General features: G+C 35.1%; 1 protein-coding gene across 12 annotated transcripts in view; it reads right to left on the bottom strand.

The window, feature by feature from the left end:
- Nucleotides 1-16958, bottom strand: part of Zhx3 (zinc fingers and homeoboxes 3) — a 223036-nt gene that overhangs the window by 120606 nt on the left and 85472 nt on the right. For 7 of the 12 annotated variants that reach the window (XM_023714756.1, XM_023714762.1, XM_023714761.1 and 4 more), the window contains exon 2: nucleotides 4753-4865. The exons of 2 other annotated variants lie outside the window; for them this stretch is intronic. The gene's annotated coding sequence lies outside the window, so the exon portion shown is untranslated. Of the gene's footprint in view, nucleotides 1-4752; nucleotides 4866-5870; nucleotides 5890-9630; nucleotides 9681-13679; nucleotides 13699-16958 lie in introns of those variants that run through there. 3 more of the 12 variants (XM_023714758.1, XM_023714759.1, XM_023714760.1) reach the window with 3 other exon arrangements.

Consider the following 16958-nt stretch of genomic DNA (forward strand, 5'->3'; position numbering starts at 1 on the left):
CTGGAGAGTCTGTGGGGATAAAAGAACCCTTCTTCACTGTTGGTTGGAATGCAGACTGGTATAAGTCAATCCTAAGCAAAAGGAACAAAGCTAAAATCATCACAATACATGATTTCAAATTATACTACAAAGCAATAGTAACAAAAATAGCACTGTACAGACATAAAAATAGGCACTCAGGCCAACAGAATTGAACTAAGGACATAGAAACAAATTTGTGTAACCAAATGATTGACAAGCAATCCAGAAACAAAAATGGGAGAAAAGACAGCCTCTTTAATAAACGGTGCCAGTGAAACTAGATGCTTTCTATCTTTTGCTTAGGATTGGTTTGGCTAGGTGGAATCCATTGTGTTTTCATATGAATTTTGAATGTTTTTGTTTTTGTTGTTGTTGTTTTGTGAAGAATGTCATTTTAATTTTGATGGGAGAATATTTATTTGATTTTTTAAAAAAAGTTAAAAAAAATGTTTTGGCCTAGCCAGGTACTTCAATTTTGTCAAAAATTTTGCATTGCATCTGTAGATCAATTTTGGTTAATATAGCCACTTTAAGGAGGTTGTCCTCTCTTGCACTATACAAAAATCAATTCAAAATAGATCAAAGACCTAAGTATAATACTTAACTGTGAAACTGCTAGAAGAAAATAAAGGAGACACTAAGCCATAAGCATAGGCAAACACTTCCTGAATAGGATTCCAAAAGTACAATAAGTAATAGCAAGAAGCAACAAATGGGACTACATCAAACAAATGTTTCTGCACAGCAAGAGAAACAACTGACAGAGTGAAGAATCAACCTACAGAATGAAAGAAATCCTTGTCAGCTACTCTTCTGACAGAGGATTAATATTTAGAACATATAAGGAAAAAACCTTAACACTAAAATATCAAGCAGCCCAATTAATAAGTGGGTAAATGAACTGAAAAGATACTTCTCAAAATAAGTACAAATGACCAATATGCATATGAAAAAATGTTCAATTTCTTTAGACATTAGGGAAATGAAAATCAAAACAAAATTTAGATTCTATCTCATCCCAGTCAGAATGACTATAATCAAAAATATAATAAATGATAAATGCTGAGTGGGGGGCTGCCAGTGTAAATGTACATTTAGAATAGAGCCTAATGAAATCAGAATGGGGGTCCCTCAAAAGGTCAAAAGTCGAAATACCCCATGACCTAGCTATACCATCCAAAGGAGTTAAAGTCAGTATGTGAAGTATGTGACCAAAAATATGATAAATGTTTAAAGTTGTAAAAGTTTATCACAGTAAAAGATATACTACCATTGATCTCTCACAAAATAATACCCTCACTTGAACACTTATCCCATTTTTTTTACCATTTTCATAAGAGTTCTGGAAGTCCTCTTTCATGGCTTTAGTCACACCATTATGGCTGCCTTGGTATCTTAAATTGATTAAAAAATGTTTACCTTTAATGATAAATGACTTTGAGATAGATCCAGAAGTCACGTGGTGACATAATTTTGTCAGTTATAGTTAAAACAGAAAAACAAATGAGAGATATATATAAAGGCAGAGATAGGACATTTTTATATGCAATACCACTATAGACTTATAAAGCCCAAATAAGTCATTTAAATGTTTATAATGAATTTAAGGTGGCTAGAGTCACCACCAATCTAGAAAAATTAATAGTATTCCTGGTCCCCAGACATGAGCATACATGAAAATCACTTGAGAAAGCTTTTCAAAACAGTGATACCCATAACTCACCCCAGAAAAATTTGCCTCACAATCTCTAGAGATGAAATTAGGCATTAATATTTTGTAAGGTTTCTGAGGTGATTTCCATGTGTAACCAAGTGGAGATATCCATTATATATTTAACTATTTAAATAGCCATAAATGCAATACAAAGGTATAAGCAGATAGTATCTGCAAATGGGAAAAGTAAGGCTGTCATAAGGAAACAGGAGTGTGCAAGAGGAAACCTAACTGGAGATATAGTTAGCTACTGGGCAAATGTACCCACCCCATTTCAGTTTTAGACTGAGCAGGCAGTTAATACCCAAGCCAGCAGAAAAGCATATGACCCATGGCCACAACAGATTGATGGCAATGAGAATCCCTGTCCAAGTGCTGTTGAGTCTCTACCCAAATGCATGAGGATTTAATATACACTGAAGTGCTATGGGATTAGCTTCCGGCCTGTACAAAACTATATGTGAAATTAATTCCTACAAAGGTAATTTCTGAGTCAAAGAGTATGTGCTTTTTTTCAGTGCTGGGAATCAAATCCAGGGCCTCCCATATGCTAGCCACATGCTCTACTACTGAGCTACCTCCTCGGCCCTTAAAAGTGACAGATTAATTGTAAAAGATCTTAAATATGAATTAGAAGTAACATGGTATATAAAATAATCAAAATATTGTTCTGCATAGGTAAGAGTGAACCCACATACACACGGCAACTCACAGTCATTAAATGAACACAACAACCTCATCCTACCAGACCCCTAACACAACAGGCATTTCTAGGGCTCCTGGTAATCTCTGACCTGACCATGGAAGTTCTCTTTCAAGTCATTCTCCATTTGAATCATTCTAACTCTTTGCTTGTTTCATGAACCTTTTATCATCAAAAACTTTTACTGATATTTCTGTTTAACATTTTATGTCTGGCTTTTTCATCTAAATATCTGGTCTGCCAGTTATAAACCTAAAGTAGTTCTAAGTCACATTCTAGATCAAAGCACCCATTCTTTTGAGGATTGAATCTAGGAAGTGCTGAGCTACATATATACCTCCCCTTCTTTAATTTTATTTGAGACAAGTTATCACTTAAGTTGCCTAGGCTGGCCTTGAACTTGAAATCTGTAGCCTAAACCTCCTGAATGCTAGGATCACAGAATTATAGCACTGTGCATGACAAAGATTTATTTTTTACTATGGTTTTTAAGCCCACCAATTTATTAAACTTTAATATGTAATTTAATATACTTCTTCCACAGTGTTTGTACTGCTATTTTCAATCCAATAACATCATCTTTAAATTTATATCATCCTCCTAACACAAATATGCTTCATTCATTCATTCATGCAACAAATGCTTGCTGGGCATCTTCTGTCTAGTACTGTTTATATCCTGTGGATAAAGTTCTTGCCCTCTGAGAGCTCAGGAAGAAAAGGTATGTGAGTGTAGAGGTAGGGTATACAGGCAGCCAATCAAACACCTATATGTACAGTAGCCAGATGCTGATACCTCATGTGGAAAAAGTAAAGCAAAGTGAAGTGATTCCAGAGTGTGATAATGTATAATTTTCATGAAAGCCATCACTGATAAGGTAATTTTTGGAACACAAAGAAAGAGGATAGGAATCAAGCAGATTTCTAGCAGAAGAGGATTCCAGGCAGAAGGAATAAGTACAGAATTAGAAGCATTTTTGCACTGACAGAAACAGGTAAGTCCATATAAGGGTGAGCAACAGAAAATGTATTTATGTCATTTTTAGTTTAGAATACACAAGGCCACTGAATACTTTTATTTAACTTAAATATTTAAAGAAGCAACAAGCTGGAAGTTATCATATATCCCAGAGTAATCCTGCTACAATCCATGACTGAAGTACAGGAAAGAACTTTACCATCAACACAGCCAGGGAGCAAGTACCAGAGATTATTACTGTGGGAAAATTCACTGGGAGCTATAGAGGAATAATGTCACCATGGAGCTGTGTAAGGATGCTATAGCACCTAACTTCCAGCCTCCTATACCATTTGCCTTCATTTCCTTCTCTTTCTTTCCAAAAGCTTTTGTTCAGAAGACCAGAGAAAGTTTCTTCACTTTATAATGTAAAATAATATCAAATATTTACATTATTGGCAAAACACTACTGGCCAGATGTGATAGTACACACCTATAATTCCAATACTCTGAAAGCCTGAGGCAGGAGGATTGAAAGTTTGAGCCTAGCCTAGGCATTTTGGAAGACTATAAATGTCTTTTTTATAGTTTATTTTTACAAAAAATAAAAGGGCTGGGGAGATGGCTCAGTGGAATAAACGCTTCCCTGGCAAGCGCAAGGGCCTGAGTTCAAATCCCCGGTTCTGCCAAATACATACATACATACATACATACATACTTACATACTTACATAAATAAAATAAAAATGGCTGGAAATGTAGCTCAATACAAAGGCCTTGAGTTCAAGCCTCAGTACTACACACACACACACACACACACACACACACACACACACACACGTACCAAGTATTACCATGGTATATCTATCTCATCAAGCGAACTCTATTGTATCTATCTAGAAGAACTGCTAATCTGCTTTATCTTCTATATTAAATTATATGTTTCCTATTCCAAAAATACTACACATATTGTAACTAGAGAATATGACTTGGGTAAATGGTATTAATACTTGTTTTCAATGTATATGCTTTGCACTCAGACCAAAAGCTGATACTAAACCTACACATCAGAAACACACACACAACTCTGCTTTGACAATACCCAATGGTCAACCTAAGGTACAGTAGATTCCTATCAAATGACTTAAGAAATCATCTAACTACATCTTCAGCATAGATTTTTAGATTAATCAAAAAATAATTATATCACAGAGTTGAGCAATAAAAACTGAAGAGAAAGTAAAAATTATTTTAAAGCAACATAAAGACTAAATAATAGCCATCACAACTTAGCATCATAAAGTTACCACAAATGATGCAGCTATAATTTAGTTAAAATTCAGAATCACATTACTTACCTGGAAAATATACTTTTCCTTTACTTCATTGTTTTCTCCCATTTCCCCAAGCATTTATACAGCCCAATTTACATCTTCAAAAGGTCACTCGGTTCTACAGCTGTAGTTCAGTCCTAATTTTAAAAAATCACCATATCATCATTACATGAAAAGAGAAACTATATTCCATGAAACTGAGTTGGCCACTCAGTTTATCCTGATTAGCCTTCTTTCTTAATTCATTCTTATAACTATTCAAAAAAAAAAAGGTACATGGTGAGAATTTTTAAAAAAAGATCTCAAGACACAAACTGGTAGTGAATAATTATTTAAAAATTAGAAGAGGGACTGGGGACATGGCTCAGTGGAATAAGCACTTCCCTGGCACAAGGGCCTGAGTTTAATCTCTGGTTCCACAAAAAAAAATTTTTAGAAGAAGCTAGAACATATTAAAGGAACCAAAGTAAAGTGAATTATCTGGGAAAACAGAAGAAGATAATTCATCAAAATCTGTAATTTTAACACTTTTTCTACCAATAAATTTCTATCCCTCCCTCCTAGCTAGATGTGAAGTGGCCTGGCAGAAATGATAAAATTAACTTATGTGTGGACTTGGTACATTAAGACCTTGGAGCATTACAAAGGATCAGGACTATGAACATCTGTGAAGGTAAACAGTTTGCCCCTCAAAAAAGAGCAACCTTATAAAAGGGAATCTTCTACACTGCTAGTAGAAATATAAATTAGTATACCTCCTATAGAAATCAGTATGGAGGTTCCTTGACAACTAAAACTAGAAATACCATTTGACCCAACTACACCATCCTTTGGTATATACGTAAAGGTCAGTATATTATAGGGCAATGATGGTGAACCTTTTAGAGCTTTCAGTGATAACAAATAGCCTGCTGCAGCATGCATGCCATAAGTTCACCAGTACTGTCATAGGGTTACCTGCACATCCATGTTTATAGCAGCACAACTCAAAAGTAATCAAGATATAGAACCACTGTAGGTGCCCATTAACAAAAGAATGAATAAAGAAAATGTGGTGCTACATAAATACAATGGAGTATTATTTAGCCATCAAGAACAAAACTTTTGGCATTTGCAGGAAAATGAATGAAACTGGAGTTTACCATGTTAAGCAATAGGACTGGAGATCACTGAGTTGAATTTGAAATAAGCTAGAATAAGGAAGACAAATATGAAGTGTTTTCCCTATCGTGATTTAAAAATTTTTTAAAATCTTTTATTTATTTATTCATTTACTTATTTGGTACAGGGTATCACTATGCAGCTCAGACTTTCAGTGATCCTCCTGTCTTAGCCTCCCCAACTCTGGGATTACAGGTGTGCACCACCACACGTAGTTTCAGTGGCCAGTACAGTGCACCTGGGGCTCCAGGGCCAGTTCAGTACATTGTACCTAGGAGGCAAACCTAGGTCTTTGTACTTGCCAGGGAGGCACTCAGACCACTGAGCTTTTAATCCCAACCCTATTGGGATTTTTTAAAAAGTGGTATGAAAGTAGAAAGGAGATTATTGGGCCAGGAGACAGCTCAGTGGCTTAAGCATCTGCCTGGCAAGCACAAGGTCCTTAGTTTAATTCTGGTACAAATAAATAAATAAATAAATAAATAAAATAAGGGTGGTGTAAGAGAAAGCAATTGGGGATGGATATGATCAAAATATGTTGTAAATGCATATATGAGAATACCATATTGAATTCCAATATTTTGTAAAATCAATACACACTAAATAAAATACGTTTTAAAAAGCATCCTTGCCAGTGTAGTTAGTAGTTATCACTCCCATCTCACATCTTTAACATGTATTTATCTATTTCTTATACTGTGTCAATATCCATCCTTTTCATTAATCCTTATAATAATCCTACTGGGCACATTCTATTATTCTAATCACCCAGATGAGGAAAACACAAGTTAAATAAATTATATAAAGAAATGTACTATATACTATAGTTCTTTTCACAGCCAAGAGTCCCTGAACAAATATAATTTTATGGTAAGGTAAAGTCTCACCCATCTTTTTCATTTTCTTTTACTGTTGTCTTGATATGTCTAGTCAAAGTAGCTCACTATCTAGTTAATTCTTGTTGAAATTTTTTCTTAACTCATAATTTATTGAATAATCTAACTTTGAATTATCCACAATTTAAAACTTAACCTTTTCTTATTTAAAAGTTATCATGGTGGGGTATAGTAGTTCATGCCTTCAATACTAGCTACTCAGGAGACTGAGGCAGGAGGATACTAGGTTCAAAGTCATTGAAAAAAAAAATAGCCAAATAGCTAAGAGGATTAAAGTGCCCACAAGCAGGTGCAGGAGCCAGGGTTCAATCCCCAGGCCTGCTGTTCTGGCCCTGCCCCCCAGGGCATGCTGAGACAGCAATTGAGACTGGACATGGTGGCACACACCTGTAATCCCAGCTCTTGGAAGGCTGTAAACAGGAGGATCACTATGAGTCTGATCTAATACTGAGACCCTGAACACACTGTAGACCCTACCCTTAAAAAAAAAGTCATTTAGGAAACTTACCAAAACTAGGCCTCAAAATAAAATTTTACAATATAGCTCAACAGTAAAGCTCTTCCTGCCATGTGTGAGGCCCTGAGTTTAAACCCTAGTACCAAAAAAAATTATCCTATAAACATCATAAAAAAGAAATCTTTCTAATGCTATGGAAATTAGAAGCAACAATTGAGGAGATAGCTTGGTAGTCTAAGTGCCTGCTTGGCAAGTGCAAGGACCAGGTTCGATCCCTGGGACCGCATTCTGTGCTGGCCCCAAAGCCAACCATGGTGATAAACACTGGTGATCCAGTGCTGGAGAGACTGAGACAGGAGAAGCACTACAACTCGAAGCTGTGTAGCGAGACCCTGTACCAAATAAATAAACAAATAAATAATTAAACACAACAACAAACATGTCTTTGGCTGTGGAGATAGCTCAGTGGTCTAAGCACCTGCCTGGCAAGCCCAAGAACCCAAGTTCCATCCCAGATACCACATGCCCTGATGGCTCCGGGCACGAGCGTGCCACTAAAACCATACATGGTAGCATATGTCTGTAATTCCAGTGGTGGAGAGACAGAAACAGGAGGATCACTACGAGTTGGAGCTGCATAATAAGACCCTGTACCAAATAAGCAATAAATAAAAGATTTTCTAAAAAGAAGCAGTAATTATGTTGCAGAATACGAAGTCTTTAGCCACTATTTTAGATTATTACACATTTCAAATATTTTTCTATGCATACCAGATTCTCTTATCACTTTAAAATCACAAAGGCCTTGCTCATCAAGGTACAGTATTTCTTTCATTCTCTAATTCAGTTGATTAGAACATGATGCTAATGATGTCAAAAGCTATGGATTTGATCCACCACTTAGTGTTGTTTGCTTCACATGCATAGACTCAGCCTGATTGGCACACTTCCAGTCATAATAAGAAAAAGGTGGAAGTAACCAAAATGAATAGCATAAATGTATCTTCTGGAAAAACAAGTGCCAAAAAACACAGCCACAACATCAGCTTCACCATTAGAACATCAGAAGGAAGGAAAGAAGGGAGGGAGGGAGGCTCATGATCAATAGCAAAGCACTTCTGTCTTTCTGAGTAAGCCCTTCTCAGTCTCAGATTCTTTACCAGAATAAAGCCTAAAGATTTTCCTTCAAAAACAAACAAGTAAATCAGGTATATATTTTTAAAAGAAAATAATGTTTTAATTTTTATACAAACTCTGCTTGATTAATATGAAAATAACGTTTTCTTAATCTTTTTTTTTTTGTATTTAGGACAGGGTGTATAGGGTATAACAGGATCTCACTGCATAGATCAGACTCATTGTGATCCTCCTGTTTACAGCCTCCCAAGTGCTAGGATTACAGGCGTGCATCACCACGCCAGTTTCAATCCCTGTCTCAGTGTACCCCAGGGGCAGGGCCCGCACAGCAGGCCTAGGGATTGAACTCCCCGCCCCTGCATCTGCCTAAGCAAATGCTTTAATCCGCTGAGCTATTTGGCCGGCCCTATTTTCTTAATCTTGATACCAATTCTGCTAACAATAAAAACATTTACCATGTTTTTTTAAATTATTTTTCAAAATTTTATTGATAAACAGATAGCAATGAGACAGTTTCACATCAAATCGGAAGTATAGTTTCAACAAATAATACACTGCATATATTCTTCTTAGTGGTTAATTGCTGTACAAGATGCGGACTTGAGATCCTGTTTACAAACACCATTAGAACAAATCATTCTATTCATTAAGAGAATGCAACTATATACCTATCATAACCACTTTGAATACACAGATACAAAATGGACACTCATCTGTATACCCCATTTTTTCTAAGTTCCATTATTGAACAGTATAGGTGTGTAAACTCAGCAAAATATTCTAAAAGAGTCCAGTAGCCCATAATAGCATTGGGTCTTCTGTTTAACTGGCAATGTCAGAAATTATTGACCTGAGTCCCCCACAGCTCAACATAACAACATGGCTTTACTTCCTATATTTATGGGTTTTTTTTTTTAAGTATCACAAAAATTTCTACCAGTGTAACACAGAAAACCAGCAGAAAAATGTAACTGCAATTTTATTTGTTACTGAGGTCTTTTTTTTTTTTTTTTTTCCAGTACCTGGGATTGTACTCAGGACCCTGTGCTTGCCAGGCAAACACTTATTACACTGAGCTATCTCCTTGGCCCCTAAGCTTCTTTTAAAACTACCACAAATTTTCATAAAACTAAAAACTGCTCTATTTCTATATAATATAAGCTTATTTTAAACATGCTTTTTCAAACTAACTAGTATCAGATCTGTTTACATTTTAAGATAATACATGGCCCATTCAAGAGGTTTTCCTACCTTCAACAAATAAAAAGGAAAAGGAAAAAACTATACTCCTCTGTTGTTATTGTAGAGAGAAACCCACTTGGGATCATGATCTTCAAGATTTCCTGCACACCACTAGAAAGAACTTCCCAGTGTACTAATGCTACAAAACACATGGGTTCCAACAGTCACAAGGTAACTATGACAGCAAAGGCAGAATTATTTGTGAGATCACATAAACTAGCTGATGTGAATTGTAAATTGAGAAAAATTCACATAACATCATATTAAGAAAATTTTTAAATGGCACTTAGAACACCACAATGTTATATAACCAATTACCTCTACTTTGTCCTAAAATAAAATAAAATCTGGTACTCATTAAACAGGCACTTAGTAACAGCATAGAATTAACTAAGTAAAGGTTCATAAAGATTCATGATTCTACTAGTAAAAAACAAGGGGTAGGGCACCAGAGAATGAAAAAAGTAAAATTTGAAGGTTAATCAGTAGAAGACTATGCAGAGGAGGGAAAAGTGCAATAAAGAATCCTGATGAGGGCACCCTACAAACTCGGGGCCCACCCCAGGCTGGACTCTGCACCAGTGGAGTTTGACCCCTGGCTGAGGCCATCCACAAACTCCAAGCCCATTATGTTTTGTTTCCCTTCTTACTTACTGGGCAGCAGAGGCACTGACCAATGAACCAACCCCTTCATGGATGAGGCCAATGCCCTGGGAAAAAAAGGTAAGCATGTAATGACAAGGGATACATGGGAGAGTCAAAAACTGCAGGGAGAAGAAATAACAGACCTGGCCTACAGCACTAGCCTCTAAAAAAAAAGCTGATGAAGAAAATGATAATTTGCTGGAATCCATGATTACAGATCCTGGAAAGAGCCAGTTTTGAAAAACAAAGGAATTTTTATAGTTGATTCAATTTTTATTTTTTTCTTTCTTCCTCTTGCTTTTATCAGTTTTTTTGGGGGGGGGATGAGATTCATTCTCTTTTTAAATTTTTTCCCCTTATTTTACTTTCTTTCCCTTTATTTTGCTTTGTGTTTTGCTTTTTCATTCTTTTCTTGATTTTTTTATATTACTGTTATGTAATGCTATTAATTTCCTTTTACTCAATAGGATCCCCATCTCACTTTTCAATCTTCCTCATCTTCCTTTAAGACTGAAAATTATACTTTTCTTACCCTTTACCCCCTATCTCTACTACTACAATCATTAAATTTTATGAATCTTTAGATAGAAAGTTAACTATGCTACTAGTGTTGAATGCTGTTCTATTGTCAGTGGAGATAAAGTTCTATTTAGTAGACATTTATTATAAGTAATTATTTGGCATGTCTAAGTGTTCCTAAGTATACATCTGTTTTCTATGGTTAAGGGTGGTATATTATTGGTTTTTTATTTTAAAGAGAAAAAATCTCAAAAGATAACAAATAGGAAGGTAACAATGGTTAATATGTTGTATAATAGATAAGAACAATTAATATGTTGTGTATTGCTATCTTTAACTTACTCATAGTACAAGTCATAGGCATTTAGTTGTCCAAACAATATTAGCACAAACATTTCTTTTCAATGAACTAAGAAAAATTAGTAGTACAACTATAGATAGATAGATAGATAGATAGATAGATAGAGATATAGATAGATAGATAGAGATTTGCTTTTCTCTTATTTTCTCTATTCATCCATCCCAGTTCATTTTTCCTTTTGAATTTTCTTCCCATTTTACAATATATATGTAAATTTTCAGTCTTATTTAGTATTTCAGCCTCTCACACTAGGAGATAAGATGATAATTACTCAATATGCATCTGGTTTATTTCTCTAATGAGTCTGGTCTCAAGTTGCATCCACTTATCTATAAAAGTCTCCAGTTCACCCTTCTTCCATTGTCTCAAGATGCATCTTTTCAATCCACTTCTCAGTGGATGGGCATTTGGATTGTTTCCAAGATTTAGTTATGACAAGTTGTGCTGCTATAAACATGGGTGCACATATATTGCTGTGATAAGGTATTTTCAGTTCTTCTGGAAAAATATCCAGAAGAGGAATAGCTGGGTCAAATGCGACTTCTAATCCTAGTTATTTGGGGAATCTCCTAATGATTTCCATAGAGGCTGTACCAGTCTACACTTGCACCAACAACGGAAAAGGGTTCCTTCCCCCACAGCTTCTCCAGCATTTGTTATTAATTGATTTCTTTATGATAGTCATTCTTTTAGTGTGAGATGGACTCTCAGTGTTGTTTTAATTTCCATTTCTTGAATGACCAGTGCTGTCGAACGTTCTTTCATATATTTATTTTGCCATTTGTATTTTTTTAATTTTATTGAGAAAAAATAGCAATGAGACAGTTTCAAAAATTACTACATTGCATATTGTTGTCTTCATAGTGGTTATTCATAGTACAAGATACAGTCATGATATCCTGTCCAAATACTATTAGTACAAATCTTTCTTCTCATTGAATTAAGAGAAAGTAGCTGTATATCTATCCTAACTATTCTGAATATATAAGTACAAAATGGTCCTTCATTTGTTTCCCCTTTTTTGTTTAGTTTTGTCAGAAATGGGTATTACATTGTCATTTAAATATTGCAGGTGTGTGAATTCAGCAAAATAAACCAATATAGTCCAGTAGTCCATAATAGTAGGGAGTTATCTATAGGACTGGCAATGTCAGAAGTTGTTGACTTGAGCCCTTTATAACTTAGCATATTAATATTTGCCATTTGTATTTCTTCCTCCAAGAAGTGTGTATTCATCTCAGATGCCCATTTTTTGATTGGGAATTTTGGGTGTCTGATGTTTTTAGTTCTTTATATATTCTAGATAAAAGTCCTTTATCTGAGTGACTGTTGATTAAGATTCTTTTCCCAATTTGTGGGTTTCCTTTTCACCTGTTGGTGATTTCTTTTGGTGTACAAAATCTTTTCAATAAGATGAGATCTCAGGGCCGGGTAGATAGCTCAGTAGATTAAGCACTTGCCTGGCATGCGCAGGGTTCTGAGTTCAATCCCCAGTATTAAAAAAAAAAGATGAGATCTTAGTTGATTGTTTGAAATATTTCACATGCAGGCAGTTTGGCTTTTGCTCATGAACTCTTTACCCCTATCTATCATTGTCTCTACCCCTATCTCTTCATTAACTCTACCTACTCTCTCTTCCAGTAGATTTAATGTTTCTTTTCTAATGTTTAGATCTTAAAGAGGCTATCTTTCTCCAGCAAATGTATTTGGCATCTGTGTCAAAGATAGGGTGGCTGAGTATGTCTGGACTTCTCTCTGCATCTTCTAATCAGACCTGATCTGCAGGTGTGTTTTCCGCCAGTACCACACTGTTTTTATCAGGATAATTTCAAGTCAGAGTCTGTGATACCCCCAGCCTTGCCTTCGTGGCCTAGAATTGACTATACTATTCTACATCTCTTCTGCTTCAAAATGAATTTTAGGATTGTTTTCTCTAATTCTGTGAGACATGCTGTTGGAATTTGGATCAGAATTGCATTAAATCTGTGTAACAGCTTTAGAAGTATGGGCTTTTTCACTGTATTGCTTCTCCTACTCTACTCCTATTCTACATATATGGGATGAATCCCACTTGATCATGGTATACAGTCTTAATGACCTGCTGCATTCCTTTTACCAGTATAATAATAAAAGATTTTTGCATCTGTGTTCATTAGAGCTAGTTCTCTTTCTTAGAGAAGGTGGGTCCTTCTCTGGTTTTGGTATCAGGGTGATGTTTGTGTCCAGGAATGAGTTTAGGAGCACTACTTCCCTTTCAATTTCATTAAGGAGTTGGAGCAGTAGTGGTGTTACGTGTCCTCTAAATTTCTTGTAGAATTTAGCAGTGAATCTATGAGCCTGGGCTTTTCGTTGCTGATTTTAATTACATCTTTGATTTCAATGATTGATACTGGTTTATTTAGGATTTTTATATCTTCTTGATTCACTTTTGGTAATTCATATGTATCTAGAAATTTGCACACTTCGGCATTGTTCATATTATTAGAATATAAGTTTTGGACTGGAGAGAGAGCTCAGCATTCTAAGTGCCTACCTGGCAAGCACAAAGAATCAGGTTTAATCCCTGGTACTGCATGCCAAGCTGCCTGACCACCAAAACCAGGTGAGGTGGCACATGCCTATAATCCAAGCACTGGGGAGACTTCGGGAGGATCACTGTAAGTCCATGCTGTACCAAATAAATAAAATATTTTTTAAAAAATAATTTTTAAGGGTCAGCCCAATAGCTCAGCAGAATGAAGTGCCTGCTTAGGCAGAGAGCAGCGGCTAGGGTTCAATCTCAGCCTGCCATGCTGGCCCCACCCCTGGGGTACACTGAGACAGTGACTGATACTGGGCATGGTGATGCATGCCTGTAATCCCAGCAGTTGGGAGGCTGAACACAAGAGAATCACTACAAGTCTGATCTATGTAGTGAGACCCTGTACATCCTGTCCTAAATTCAAAAAAAGAAAGAAAGAGAAAATTTTAAAAAGAATACAAGTTTCAAAGTAGGTGTGTAGACAATCTTCTAGATATCTGCAAGGTCTGTTGTGATTTCACCCTTTTCAATCCTCATTGTGTAGATTTGAGTCCTTTCTTTCCTTTTTTTTGATAAGACTGGAAAAGCGTTTGTCAATTTTATTTAGTCTTTCAAAGAACCAACTCTTTTATTCACTGATTTTTTTGGTATGATTTTCTTAGTCTTTGATGTGTTACTTTCTGCTCTGGTCTAATTTCCTCCCTTGTATGAGATTTTGATTTAGCCTACTCTTCTTTATTTCTAGAGTTTTGAGGTTTACCACTAAGGTGTTTATATGAGCTTGTTCTGTTTTCCTGAATGGGTATTCACTGATATAAATTTCCCTCTTACAATTATGTCCACTGTGCCCCATAAATTCTGGTATGTTATATTATTCTTTTATTTTAATTGTAGAAACTACCTAATTTCTCTCCTTTAATTTTATCTGTGACCCATGGTTTGTTCAGGATGGTTCCATTTAATTTCCAAGTGTTTATGAAGTTCAGGTGGTTTCTTTTGTCATTGATTTCTAATTTCCTTGCACATGGAGTAGTGTTTTCCATCCTTTGACTTCATTCTATGAATTTCTTTTTGAATGAAATGTATTTCTTGTATGCAACATACTATTGTATCTTGCTTTTTGATTCATTCTGCCAGTCTGTGTCTTAGATTGGTGAATTAAGACCATTTACATTGACTGGTTATAATTGATATATATTAGTATAAAAACTCATAAGACTAAATAAAAATAGAAAGATGTAACACAATTAAAAGAAAAGTGAGAAATTGAGGATTAGACAATGAAGAGCAGGCAAGGAGAAAAACTAGGAAACATGACAGACGGAAAGCCATACATGTACATGCACAAGATTGTTAATGCAATGATCTTGAGATTCTTCAGCAGTTTTTTTGAAACCAGCAGTTAATTGATAGGATTCTCAGCCTAAGTATATATGCTGTTGCCTGTGAACTAAGCAACTCACTGAAGATAGCAATGTGTAATACTAGGGTCATACTTGTAATGCCTGTCATTCTGGTCTTCTAAATCCATACTGCTTGTCATTACATACCAATAACTACCTTACTGTCCCTCAAGTAAATGTTTGTTTAAAAAAAAAGGGTTTAACAAATGAAAAAAAGAGACAAGAAAATAAAAGTCACAGGACTATCCTGCTACAATGCTGTATATGATTAGATACCTAAATTTCTGTGTAAAAATACATAATTGTTTATTCCTATTTTTTGTATTTTTATTTTTTATTTTTTATCTTCAAGGTCTGTTGTGATTTCACAGACTTAAAGTTTAACATATTGATACTTGAGGTAAAAAACCTCTTCCATCTTATGTCTAAGATGTTTGATATCCAGACAGATAGTGAGGTTAACCTCAATTACGTATGTTGTAGTGTAATAATAATAAGCTTTTCCTCTGGAGGGTTAACAACCTAAATTTGCACACCAAAAATTAGAGATAAAGAAGGGCAGAATGGACAAACAAAGTTTTGGCCCTACCCTTTCAATGTCAGTGAAGATTCAGGACATAGGAGAACCTGTATGGTAACAGCATGTAACTCAGTTGTGTCCCAAATTTTTTGATCAAGGAGATTATGGGGCCACAGAGGAAAGTGACTGATGATGTAGAATGTGCCTAAGGAGAGTCACATGGAGAGAAAACATTCTCTCAGGCTTTCACAGGGAGCAAATTGGTCAAGCAATGGCCATGACTCAGCCACATGTCTGACACTTACAAAGGTTCTACAAACTGCGGTACAGAGTTTCAGGATAAATCCTGAAGGGGTTTGGCTGACCTTATTGAATACAAAAGTTACATTTCTTGTTATATAGGTCTTGCTTTATCGTGGTTTTAACCATCCAGCAGAAAAGTATAAAAACAAAGTATAAAAAGTAAAGTCATATTAATATGCTGAGCTGTAAAAGGCTCAAGTCAACAACTTCTGACATTGCCAGTCTTATGGAAAACCCACTACTACTATGGACTACTGGAGTATATTGGAATATTTTGCTGAATTCATGTGCCTACAATATTAAAATGACAAAGGAATACCCTTCTCTCACAAAACTAAACAAAAAAAGAGGAAACAAATGACCATTTTGTATCTTATCTGTATATTCAAAATAGGATAGATATACAGATACATTCTCTTAATTCAGTGAATAATTTTTTCTAATAGTGTCTGTGGAGGGCATATCATGTCTGCATCTTGTACAATGAATAACAACGAAGACAATATGCAATACATTAATTATTGAAACTGTCTTACCAATCAGTTTTGAAATTGTCTCATTGCTATTTGTTTCTCAATAAAATTATTTTTAAAATAAACAAAAAGGGGATACAAACAAAGGACCTGTATCTGTATATACAAAATAGTTAGGATATATATACATCTAATTTCTCTTAATTCAATGACAAGAAAGATTTGTATTAATAGTGTTTTGGACAAGATATTATGTCTGTATCTTTTACTATGAATAACCACTATGAGGGCATCAATATGCAATATATTATTTATTGAAACTGTCCTACTAATCGGTTTTGAAATTGTCTCATTGTTATTTGTTTCTCAATACAATAAATAAAAAAAAATAATTCAAAGTACATAATCTTTTCTGAAATCATTAGAGACAGAAAGCCAGGAGTTGCAGATTGATAGGATAAAGTTTCAGTTTAATGGAAATGTTTTAAAGTTTAATTTTTTATAATGTTCCTTAAAATTCATTAACTTATGTATCTACAATAATTGTTATGATGTTGAAATATTCTCTTGGAAGCAAAAAAATAAAATAAAA

This window comes from Octodon degus, unplaced genomic scaffold (genome assembly GCF_000260255.1).
Source record: "Octodon degus isolate 3935 unplaced genomic scaffold, OctDeg1.0 scaffold00037, whole genome shotgun sequence".
In the NCBI taxonomy this organism is placed as follows: domain Eukaryota; kingdom Metazoa; phylum Chordata; class Mammalia; order Rodentia; family Octodontidae; genus Octodon; species Octodon degus.